At 47.0% G+C, this 12,978-nt stretch overlaps 3 non-coding genes across 3 annotated transcripts; all 3 read left to right on the top strand.

The window, feature by feature from the left end:
• The first annotated feature begins 9,456 nt into the window (after positions 1–9,456).
• Positions 9,457–9,529, top strand: Trnai-aau (transfer RNA isoleucine (anticodon AAU)). The gene has a single exon. It is a non-coding gene; the product is annotated as a tRNA-Ile (tRNA).
• A 2,439-nt stretch (positions 9,530–11,968) lies between these two features.
• On the top strand, positions 11,969–12,041 carry Trnav-aac (transfer RNA valine (anticodon AAC)). Its single transcript has one exon. It is a non-coding gene; the product is annotated as a tRNA-Val (tRNA).
• Positions 12,042–12,601: 560 nt separating this feature from the next.
• Trnav-aac (transfer RNA valine (anticodon AAC)) lies at positions 12,602–12,674 on the top strand. The gene has a single exon. It is a non-coding gene; the product is annotated as a tRNA-Val (tRNA).
• Positions 12,675–12,978: the final 304 nt, after the last annotated feature.

Here is a 12,978-nt window from a genome sequence, read left to right as displayed (position 1 = left end):
TTCCCTCCCTCTCACACACCCTCCTCCCTCCCTCTCACACACCCTCCTCCCTCCCTCTCACACACCCTCTTCCCTCCCTCTCACACACCCTCCTCCCTCCCTCTCACACACCCTCCTCCCTCCCTCTCACACACCCTCCTCCCTCCCTCTCACACACCACCCTCCTCCCCTCCCTCTCACACACCCTCCTCCCTCCCTCTCACACACCCTCTTCCCTCCCTCTCACACACCCTCCTCCCTCCCTCTCACACACCCTCCTCCCTCCCTCACACACCCTCCTCCCTCCCTCTCACACACCCTCCTCCCTCCCTCTCAACACACCTCCTCCCTCCCTCTCACACACCCTCTTCCCTCCCTCTCACACACCCTCCTCCCTCCCTCTCACACACCCTCCTCCCTCCCTCTCACACACCCTCCTCCCTCCCTCTCACACACCCTCCTCCCTCCCTCTCACACACCCTCCTCCCTCCCTCTCACACACCCCTCCTCCCTCCCTCTCACACACCCTACTCCCTCCCTCTCACACACCCTCCTCCCTCCCTCTCACACACACACCCTCTTCCCTCCCTCTCACACACCCTCCTCCCTCCCTCTCACACACCCTCCTCCCTCCCTCTCACACACACCTCCTCCCTCCCTCTCACACACCCTCCTCCCTCCCTCTCACACACCCTCTTCCCTCCCTCTCACACACCCTCCTCCCTCCCTCTCACACACCCTCTTCCCTCCCTCTCACACACCCTCCTCCCTCCCTCTCACACACCCTCTTCCCTCCCTCTCACACACCCTCTTCCCTCCCTCTCACACACCCTCTTCCCTCCCTCTCACACACCCGCCTCCCTCCCTCTCACACACCCTCCTCCCTCCCTCTCACACCCCCTCCTCCCTCCCTCTCCCACACCCTCCTCCCTCCCTCTCACACACCCTCCTCCCTCCCTCTCACACACCCTCCTCCCTCCCTCTCACACACCCTCCTCCCTCCCTCTCACACACCCTCCTCCCTCCCTCTCACACACCCTCCTCCCTCCCTCTCACACACCCTCCTCCCTCCCTCTCACACACCCTCCTCCCTCCCTCTCACACACCCTCCTCCCTCCCTCTCACACACCCTCCTCCCTCCCTCTCACACACCCTCCTCCCTCCCTCTCACACACCCTCCTCCCTCCCTCTCACACACCCTCCTCCCTCCCTCTCACACACCCTCCTCCCTCCCTCTCACACACCCTCCTCCCTCCCTCTCACACACCCTCCTCCCTCCCTCTCACACACCCTCCTCCCTCCCTCTCACACACCCTCCTCCCTCCCTCTCACACACCCTCCTCCCTCCCTCTCACACACCCTCCTCCCTCCCTCTCACACACCCTCCTCCCTCCCTCTCACACACCCTCCTCCCTCCCTCTCACACACCCTCCTCCCTCCCTCTCACACACCCTCCTCCCTCCCTCTCACACACCCTCCTCCCTCCCTCTCACACACCCTCCTCCCTCCCTCTCACACACCCTCCTCCCTCCCTCTCACACACCCTCCTCCCTCCCTCTCACACACCCTCCTCCCTCCCTCTCACACACCCTCCTCCCTCCCTCTCACACACCCTCCTCCCTCCCTCTCACACACCCTCCTCCCTCCCTCTCACACACCCTCCTCCCTCCCTCTCACACACCCTCCTCCCTCCCTCTCACACACCCTCCTCCCTCCCTCTCACACACCCTCCTCCCTCCCTCTCACACACCCTCCTCCCTCCCTCTCACACACCCTCCTCCCTCCCTCTCACACACCCTCCTCCCTCCCTCTCACACACCCTCCTCCCTCCCTCTCACACACCCTCCTCCCTCCCTCTCACACACCCTCCTCCCTCCCTCTCACACACCCTCCTCCCTCCCTCTCACACACCCTCCTCCCTCCCTCTCACACACCCTCCTCCCTCCCTCTCACACACCCTCCTCCCTCCCTCTCACACACCCTCCTCCCTCCCTCTCACACACCCTCCTCCCTCCCTCTCACACACCCTCCTCCCTCCCTCTCACACACCCTCCTCCCTCCCTCTCACACACCCTCCTCCCTCCCTCTCACACACCCTCCTCCCTCCCTCTCACACACCCTCCTCCCTCCCTCTCACACACCCTCCTCCCTCCCTCTCACACACCCTCCTCCCTCCCTCTCACACACCCTCCTCCCTCCCTCTCACACACCCTCCTCCCTCCCTCTCACACACCCTCCTCCCTCCCTCTCACACACCCTCCTCCCTCCCTCTCACACACCCTACTCCCTCCCTCTCACACACCCTCCTCCCTCCCTCTCACACACCCTCCTCCCTCCCTCTCACACACCCTCCTCCCTCCCTCTCACACACCCTCCTCCCTCCCTCTCACACACCCTCCTCCCTCCCTCTCACACACCCTCCTCCCTCCCTCTCACACACCCTCCTCCCTCCCTCTCACACACCCTCCTCCCTCCCTCTCACACACCCTCCTCCCTCCCTCTCACACACCCTCCTCCCTCCCTCTCACACACCCTCCTCCCTCCCTCTCACACACCCTCCTCCCTCCCTCTCACACACCCTCCTCCCTCCCTCTCACACACCCTCCTCCCTCCCTCTCACACACCCTCCTCCCTCCCTCTCACACACCCTCTTCCCTCCCTCTCACACACCCTCCTCCCTCCCTCTCACACACCCTCCTCCCTCCCTCTCACACACCCTCCTCCCTCCCTCTCACACACCCTCCTCCCTCCCTCTCACACACCCTCCTCCCTCCCTCTCACACACCCTCCTCCCTCCCTCTCACACACCCTCTTCCCTCCCTCTCACACACCCTCCTCCCTCCCTCTCACACACCCTCCTCCCTCCCTCTCACACACCCTCCTCCCTCCCTCTCACACACCCTCCTCCCTCCCTCTCACACACCCTCCTCCCTCCCTCTCACACACCCTCCTCCCTCCCTCTCACACACCCTCCTCCCTCCCTCTCACACACCCTCCTCCCTCCCTCACACACACCCTCCTCCCTCCCTCTCACACACCCTCCTCCCTCCCTCTCACACACCCTCCTCCCTCCCTCTCACACACCCTCCTCCCTCCCTCTCACACACCCTCCTCCCTCCCTCTCACACACCCTCCTCCCTCCCTCTCACACACCCTCCTCCCTCCCTCTCACACCCTACTCCCTCCCTCTCACACACCCTCCTCCCTCCCTCTCACACCCTACTCCCTCCCTCTCACACACCCTCCTCCCTCCCTCTCACACACCCTCCTCCCTCCCTCTCACACACCCTCTTCCCTCCCTCTCACACACCCTCTTCCCTCCCTCTTACACACCCCCTTCCCTCCCTCTCACACACCCTCTTCCCTCCCAGTCTTTTCTTCAAACTAACGTGCACGTCATTCAATCTCTTTTGTGATCAAGGAGAAAAGTCGAAGAGTTAATCTTCCGGGGACTTTGTGTCTAGTTTCTGCCCCTGGATTACCTGCTTATTTACCTCCAGCTCACCCCCATCTGACTCTACCGATCAGTACTCTCCTACCTCAAAGAGATCAAATGTTGGTGTTTTTCTCAGGAAAAAGAACCCCGTGGCGTATCTTGATTCGAGATTCACACACAGTAAAAGGAAAAAGGCAAATTTTGTATCCTACGTGAGAGAGACCACCCATGTCATAACTAACCCATACACTAACACGTTTGTATTTCATGCAAATGAGGACGTGTCAAACTAGTCTGGCAGGGACCTTTTTGTCCACCGCTCATGATGACAAAGTCACCAAGACAAACGTAATTCTAGGAACACTTTTGCGCTTGCTGTTTCCCCTGAAAGAATTAAGAGAACTTACACGTCACGCTATACTTTCTAGAGTGACGCCTTTTTGCTTTGACGCCAAGTATTCACGAGGCTTTGGAAGATATTGAGCTTCCATAAAACGCGCGTCTTCAATTTAGACGCCTCGACTGCATAACGTTTTGAGTAATTACACGCAAGTACCGTATGTAGGATAAAAAGAATACTACATGGCTTGCTGTGTCGTACCATATTTACACTCGTTGCCTTTTCCACTATTCAAAAACTCGCTTTCGCTCGCATTTCAATATTTAATGTGCTTCTTGAAGTAGATTTGGCGAATGTCAGAGTTCGGTGGGTTATAAAAAGAAGAAAATACCCAGCATGCTTCCCCCAAAATCGGCGTATGCTGCCTGAATGGCGGGGTAAAAACGGTCATACACGTAAAAATCTACTCGTGCAAATACATGAGTGAACGTGGGAGTTTCAGCGCATGAACGAAGAAGAAGAGAAGAAGAAAAACAGGAAATCAAATGGATGCTGCTTCGGTCTCACGTGACCTCCCTGGTTCCCGAGACAAGAAACAACAATAGATAAACAAGCACATAATAATTATAAGGAGGATACTTAAATATCGCACATTCTAAAATTGTTCGAACCCCTTTATACATAAAAAAAAAATCTAACTGCAAGAAAGGTGAGATTTTAAATACGTCTTCAAAATAAACATGAATTCTGTTTATTAGAGAAAAATGCATGTTTGAGATCAAGTTTACAATATTCTCAAATCATGCATGATAAGTAAAAATCACCCCAGCAGAGACATGTAGGGTGTATTTCGATATTCGCTGACGAGATTGTGTATAATTATGCTGTTGATGGTTTGACGTGAGCATCAGACGAACTGACGTTAATGACAAGACGCTGAACCTTCTCACGCTGTTCAACCAAATTCTCCAAATTCTTCAACATTTCAACGGCGTTTTTATTTCACTTGCCTCATGCTCACACCGTATACCGTGGTTGCACTAGGCAAATCTGTCCGAAGGGAGACACGCGACGTAAGTCAAAATTTGCACATAATGCGCTTGAAATGTGTAAATACTTGAAGGCCAACGTTCAAAAACACATTGAAGCAATGAAACAAATCGATGATATGATGCTATGACACCTTAGGCCAAAGTACAAACGGTAGTTTTGTGATGCTATGTCATTTGTGAGGAATTACAGGTGATTTTGTGCAGAAACTTACGTCGCGTGTCTCCCTTCGGACAGAAAAATGCGGGTTCAACCGCTTCGGACAGATTTGCCTGGTGCAACCACGGTATACGGTGTGATGCTGCTTTGACGCAAAAGTAAGCATCTTGGTGTTTTGAATAGTTCTTAATCAAAGTAGACTCTCGAGGGAGCGTGTAATAGAGTCAGCAATCAGAGTTATCAAAGCAGTTATTAGCTGTGTTGGTTTTGAGCAGTTTGATGACCGCGTTGTTAACACACATAGACTGCATAATTTCAACGGGGTTTTATTTCATCATTCAGTTTTTGACGCAAGAAATGATCTTGTTTTTTTTAATCGTTCTATATCAAATTGAATCCTGAGAGCATAATATGATGGAAATCAAAAATATAATGAACTATTCTAACAATCTTAACCTTTGTTCGTTTTGAGCAGTTAAGTGATTGCGTTGTTGACGCACAAGGCGTTCCAGTGTTCCAGACGGCAATCTCACCTCCTCACGTTTCAAACGAGAAAATCATTGATATTTCTCGTGTGCAAACAACAATACCAGTTATCTCCGGTATATATAAAAGTTTAGAATGAGAGCGCCGCTAAAAAGCCGAAAATGTGCACTCAATCGCTTGCAATTTTGAATTAAAATTTAAAATAGAATTACGTCAAAAGCGAGAACGCGGAAAAATTACGTGTCTATGCCACTTACAAACATTGAACTCTAAGGTACCCTCTGGGAGGGTCGGATTTTCCCACCAGGCTTTCTGTGAAGGGATGTGTAACTCTCTCTTTAGCTCTGTTAACACACGTTTATGATATCGGAAGAAAGTCTCTGCTGACTTTCTTTTGTTTCTTTCACAACTTCGATTTTGTTTTTTAAATAAAGAACTCTAAGAAAGTGTTATCGCCAAAACTTGATAGTTGATTGCGGTAGGGAGACTGGGGTAGAGGGAGACAATGACCAGATCAATAAACGTTTTACAATCTTCCGATCTCTGGGATGGTGTATACTTTTTTTTATATATCAAGAGAAATAAGAGCTTCACAACGAATTGTGTTTGGGGTAAGACTGGGTGGCCGAGTGGTAACGCACTTGCGCTCGGAATCGAGAGGTTGCGTGTTCGACCCTGGGTCGGGCCGCTATTTTCTCCCCCCATTCCTAACCTAGGTGGTGGGTTCAAGTGCTAGTCTTTCGGATGAGACGAAAAACCGAGGTCCCGTATACACTACATTGGGGTGTGCACGTTAAAGATCCCACGATTGACAAAAGGGTCTTTCCTGGCAAAATTGTATAGACATATATAAAAAAAATGTCCACCAAATACCCGTGTGACTTGGAATAATAGGCCGTGAAAAGTATATACTCGCCTAACACGCTTGAGATTTACTGGCCGATGTGAATGCGTGATATATTGTGTAAAAAATTCCATCTCACACGGCATATTGTAAACGCCATGAGCCTCCCTCTGGGAGGGTATGTGCGTAGAAATACTCACAAATAAATAAGATCGCTTAAAGGAATTGCAAGGACGTAGCGAATGTTGCCATAGATAAACTTTAACTTCAAATGAGTTCATGGGACATTCGATGTGCTGTAATCTAGACACACTTGCAATAATGTTCTCGAAAATGCTCCGTAAATTAATGAATTGTAATTGGCGACCGGTCAACTCTTTTGAGAGTCCCGATTTCCCTTCGTTCACCATATTATGTTGTTCCGTGCTTGTTGGGACGCATTCGTCTAGACAGATAAAAGCAATTCGATTCAGGAACTCTGATCTGTGAGTGCTCATTTCATGCTGGACTAAACCGCTTTGCCAACGTAAAGAAAAGTCATAGCCCATTGGAGAGTAGTCACCGTCTAGATAGACTACCCAACGCAGCATTTTAAACTTGAACGATTGAACGTTCAGCCGACACATGGCCGGTGTCAACTATGGACAGAGGTGCGTCATCTAAATCCAATTACGACAGTTTTTGGGTGACGAGACTGGTAGACGACCATTGAAGGGGGAAACATGTTTAAGTTCGTTGCAAGCTCGATCTTCAGTTACGAGAGAGAGAGAGAGAGAGAGAGAGAGAGAGAGAGAGAGAGAGAGAGAGAGAGAGAGAGAGAGAGAGAGAGAGAGAGAGAGAGAGAGAGAGAGAGAGAGATACAGTGAGACATACAAAGAGAAAGAGAAACACCGAGAGAGAGCGAGAGACAGACAGTCAAACAGACAAAACGCCAGACAGACAGACTGATTTAAAGAGCGATTGTGCATACCAGAACCCTGTCAGTCGAGACTCCCACAACCAATGGCACAAAAACAAACACCGAATCCTGATTAAATGTTGAATTTTCCTACACCGGAGAATCAGCAATGTGTGGCAAAACTCCCAGGTTCGCGATTTGTAAAAGAGGGCGGATCTGAGTAAAGAGCACGTGACTCACAATTTTGTTTACCCAGAATACGTCACTGAGGTGTGTCGGGAAGAGTCATTTCCGGTGAATTTGCTGTCAGTTTTCACCAGTGTGAAAAGCGTTGAAATGATTGGCTGTGTGGAAGGAAGATGGCTGTGTGAAAGGAAGATGGCTGTGTGAAAGTAAGATGGCTGTGTGAAAGGAAGAGTGACTCCATAACTGTATGACAAGCCGAAAGTGTCACTGCACAACAATTCTGTGTCATTTGTACATGATGAGATAGACGGAGATTTGAAATATTAAAGTCTAATTGACAATGCCGAAGAAAACCATCCTCAATGTTATATCATCTGTGTCAGTTGGCTACAAGAAAATTCCCCTTTGCATGTTCAGTATTGACTTGAAAACTTATTTTGCATAGGATTACAGGCGTGGACGAGGAAAGGGGGGGGGGTGCGCTTGGTGTACGTTCACCCCCTTCCAGCTTAAAACAAAAAGAGAGATACAAAAATAATTCCATGGCAGATTCTAAGCTCAGGTGGCACCATTTTGCTTCTTTGGACAAACAATTTTTCGGACACCCCTAGCAGTCTCGGGCGCGCTTCATGCCCTCGATTTACATTTTTACATTTGCACCCCCCCCCCCCCCCCCCCAATCCTCCTTTTACACTCTAACTGATCAGCCCATGGATGAGTCAACTGATATAGCTCTGAATTCTGTTTGTATCTGAATAAAACAAGCAAGTATATCACCCTTATTTTTTTGACACACACACACAAATCATCATTGTCCGACATTGATATGCTTTTGTGCAGCGACAGATTGTCCGACACTTACAAGATCATACACACCGTTTACATGTAAATGCTTGTATAACTGTGTTTTAATTTTAAATGTGTCAAGCGCAAAGAGCATAATTGTAAAGTTATGATGTTGCGCTATATAAATGCTCATTTATTATTATTATTATAATAAAATGTATGACGTGGTGTAATAATGACGTTTTATGCAAATGATTAATCAAGTTATGATATACATAACACGTTCGACCACGGTTTATTTTAGTAGAGCACGAATCAAGAACCCCAAAGGGATGCACGATACCGACTGATCTGCTGCTGTGACAGAGCAAAGTTGATTACATGGTGTGGAAAAAAACCCACAAACAAAACATCATATATCTAACCCACTCGCTTTCGCTCACATTTCAATACCTCATTTAAAAAAAATATATATAAAAAATAAAAATAAAATTGTAATAATAATTCGTGTAAACCTGGCATCACACAGCAAGCCTTGTGGTACGTATCATGTTTTTCCTTATCTTCTTGATATATATATATATATAATAAATTGTCTTCACTTTGAAGAAACGTGGAACGTTGCTATTCCGGAAGGGAATTGATTTGATTTGTTGGCACTTTAGAATAAAATTGTGAAAAGTGGCATCCGACTGATCATGGCAAAGGAGTGAGTGTCAGACCAAGGAGGGTCGTGGTGGAGAAGCTGAGGCACCCTCTACGTACTTGTGGATTCGGCGGCTAGTCAACTGGCGAAAAGCAAACCCGGTCCTCCCTAGGACCTATACTGGCCGGTTAAAAACATATGTACAGGGCTGCGACTTTGTGTTGGTTTATTCATCAACGCCTTTATGGCACCCTCTGTCTACAGAGGCATGGGAAGGGGATCAGGTGAGGAGGCCAGAGATGTGTCTCTGTAACCCCCTCTGGGGTGGGGGTGAGAAAAAGAGGATAGGCTATTTACACTGTCATCGTTTCTTGAATACAAAAGCATTTCTGCCTCGGAATGAAAGAATAAATCTCTACAATCGTGTATCTCCTGCAAGGAATTGATTTTAAATCCTGTTCTTCCAGCATTTCCATTACGGAAAGTAAAAGTTTTTTGTTTTTGTTTTTTTGTTTTTCTTTGTTGTTGCTCATCTTCACCCAGGCACACATCGTAGAGCTTCGGCTCTGATATCTTTGACCCAAATTGCTCTAAGCAGAGAGGTCGTTAAACTGTATTTTCGTCGTGTCTTCACTTTCATTCCGTTGTTTCCGTAGTGTAGTGGTTATCACATCCGCCTAATACGCGGACGATCCTGGGTTCGAGCCCCAGCGGAAACATTGTTTTTTAATGAGGTCTTTTTTTTTTAAATCTCTTTTCTCATGTTTGAAGAGGAATTTAAAAAACAAAATATTAGTCTCGGTTACTTCTTCATAGCAGAAGTAGAAAGTGCTAGTAAGGTCAACGCCAGGCTGCGCATGTATCCTTATTGTATTTCATTAAAAATGGTTGCATTTTATTCTTTATCATTTCCTGAATATCATTTTCTTGTCGATCACTCACATGGAAACGCCGGTTCTCCGCGCAAATGTTGCCGTGCGCTGTAGGTCGTCCAGACTGCCATAGAGCTTCCCTTATACCGTGGTCGCCTCCGCCCAGATCTGGCTCCTGAGGCCATCGTGTAGTGGGCAAGTCTGCCGCAGGTGTTCCGTTGTCATGCTGCCTGTTTGACAAGGGCACTGGTCTGACTGGCCAATTATTTCCTGAATATAACATTATGAGATATGTTATGTTTACTGTAGAAATGTTCTCAGAATGAAAGAAAATCGAGAAATTGATACATTTGTCCGGATGTTTTGTCCAGATCAGCTCGATCGGTTTCTAGTCGGTTGACGGGTTTCTGCTAGCCAGTAGACAAACAGACAGGGAGGCAGACAGACAGACAGACAGACAGACAGACAGACAGATAGAGAGACAAACAGACAGAGAGGCAGGCAGATAAACAGGCAGACAGACAAAAGACAGACTGACAGACAGACAGACAGACAGACAGACAGGGTGGCAGGCAGGGTGGCAGGCAGATAAACAGAGAGACAGAAATAATTAAAGATCAATCATGAATGCCAGAAGCCCAGATTTTGAAAGGCTGGGCCTTTTGCTTTCACGTCGAGGCTACCATAACTAGTGAAAGGAAAAAACAACCCCACCCTGATCAAATGTTGAGTTTTGTCTCACCGTCGAGGCTACCATAACTAGTGAAAGGAAAAAACAACCCCACCCTGATCAAATGTTGAATTTGTCTCACCGGAGAATCCTCAATTTGCTACAAAACTCCCAGGTTCGCCATTTATAAAAGAGGACAGATCCGAGTAAAGAGAGATGTGCACAGAGTTTTGTTTACCCAGAGTGCACCACTGAGGTGTGTAGGGAAGAGTCATTTCCGGTGAATTTGCGGTTACTTTTCATCAGTGTGAAAAGCGTGATATGATTGGCTGAGGGAAGGGAATGGTCATTGACCGCAGTATGGCACGCCGAAAGTGTCACTCCAAAACAATTCTGTGTCATGTGTCCATGGTGAGATAGGCGGAGACTTGAAATATCAAAGTCTTATTGACAATGGCGAAGAAAACTACCATCCTCAATATGTTATATCGTTGGTGTCAGTTGGCTAAAAAGAACACCGATTTGTTACGTTGAGCATGTTTTGCATTGACAAAAAATCTTAGCGTGCATGCGATTAGTCAACTCCTTCTTCTTCTTCTTCTTCTTCTTCTTCTTCTTCTTCTTCTTCTTCTTCTTCTTCTTCTTCTTCTTCTTCTTCTTCTTCTTCTTCTTCTTCTTCTTCTTCTTCTTCTTCTTCTTCTTCTTCTTCTTCTTCTTCTTCTTCTTCTTCTTCTTCTTCTTTTTCTTCTTCTTCTCGATAGCTCAGAGAGGGACTCCGGAATATCTGATGAAGTCTGCAGTACAGCAAAGACTCTGCAGGGTGCCGAGGATCTTCCCTTGAACTGGTGTGTCAGCAGGGCATGTTTCTGCTCGTAGTTTCTGGTGGATTGGACAGTGTTGGAGGAGGTGTTCCACTGTCATGTCTGCGATGCCAAGGTGGCATACAGGCGTGTCCTCATTGTGGAATTTTGAGAACATGTGCTGCCTGAGTCTGCAGTGGCCGATTAGTCAACTGATATAGCTCTGAATTCTTTTTGTAACAGAATAAAAACAGAATTACATCACCCTTTTTTTGCACATACAAAAAATCATCAGTGATGTTTTTTTGTGTGCACCCACAGATTTCCGGCACTCTCAAGATCATACGAACTGTAAAATAATCAAATCGATGACGTGGTGTCATAATGAGGTTTTATGTAAATGATTGATCAAGTTATGATATTCTTCACACGTTCACCTACGGTTTATGTTAATAGATGAAGGTTGCAGTAACTAAAATACCCCAAAGGGATAAACGGTGCATGATACCGGCTGATTTACTGATGTCACATGTGACATGAGAGCAAAGTCGATGACATGGTGATTGAAATTTTGTTTGGATAAAGTAATGTTTAAAAAACCTCAAACTATCCAACGCCCTCGCTTTCGCTCGCATAACAAAAACTAATCAAACATATACATATATATTTTTTTTAAACGGAGACAAACAACCACATTGGAGTAATCCGGGCATCGAACATGTATCTTTGCATTTTTATGTATACATTTTATACTTTGTTTTTCCTTTTTCTGTTTCTTCAATACATATAAGTAAATGTCATCTGGTCCATTCAGTTGTTTCCGTAGTGTAGTGGTTATCACATCCGCCTAACACGCGGAAGGTCCTGGGTTCGAGCCCCAGCGGAAACATTGCTTTTATTTGATTTTTCTGTCTTTTCTAATATAGCTTTTGTGATATAAAAATATGTCATTAATGAAAAATATATTCGTCATGATGAGTATCGACATTTTTTGGGTTATGTTTTACTTATATTTTACAAATGGCTTTTAGGCAGACAGGGAGAGAGAAAGAAAGACAGAGAGAAAGACAGACACAAGAGAAAGAGAGAGATAGAGAGAAAGATAGAAAGAGAGAGACAGACAGCAGACAGACACAGGAACAGAGACAGACAAACAGACTGACGGACAGAGACAGAGAGACAGAGAGCCGAAAATGATTTGAACAGAAACAAAACTTGGAAGCTAAACTTTTATCATGATTGCAAAGAACGTCACAAGGTGACACCATATTTATCGCCTTTCATTATGACGTCATTACCTGACAGAATGTTAAAAAGAACGTAAAAACAACCCACCTGTGAAGCTGGCAGAACACAGCAAGCCTTGTCCATGTAGAATGTGAATGCATTATGTTTTTTCTTTGATTTTTTTCAATATATATTGGGAAATGTCTTCTGCTTCTTTCAGTTGTTTCCGTAGTGTAGTGGTTATCACATCCGCCTAACACGCGGAAGGTCCTGGGTTCGAGCCCCAGCGGAAACATTGTTTTTTTGATGAGGTCTTTTTTTTTAATCTCTTTTTTCATGTTTGAAGAAGAATTTCGACAGACAAACAGACAAAGCACTGATGAAAAATAGGCTACAAGACCAATTTGTCCAAACCTGGCATTCAGAAATAAATAACAATGAGTTTTATTATAATTATAGAATGTATAAAGAGAATTTTGAGTTTGAAAAGTACTTGTCCATCCTGCCGGTTAATTTAGCAAACGCTGTTTTAAAATTTAGAACACTGAATCATAAATTGCCTATACAAAAAGGTAGGACTCTTGGTATTCCCAGACAAG

The sequence above is a fragment of the Littorina saxatilis genome, linkage group LG14, assembly GCF_037325665.1.
Source record: "Littorina saxatilis isolate snail1 linkage group LG14, US_GU_Lsax_2.0, whole genome shotgun sequence".
Taxonomy (NCBI): Eukaryota; Metazoa; Mollusca; class Gastropoda; order Littorinimorpha; family Littorinidae; genus Littorina; species Littorina saxatilis.
The sequence above is the reverse complement of the archived record's forward strand: the minus strand, read 5'-3'. Positions and strand labels throughout refer to the sequence as shown.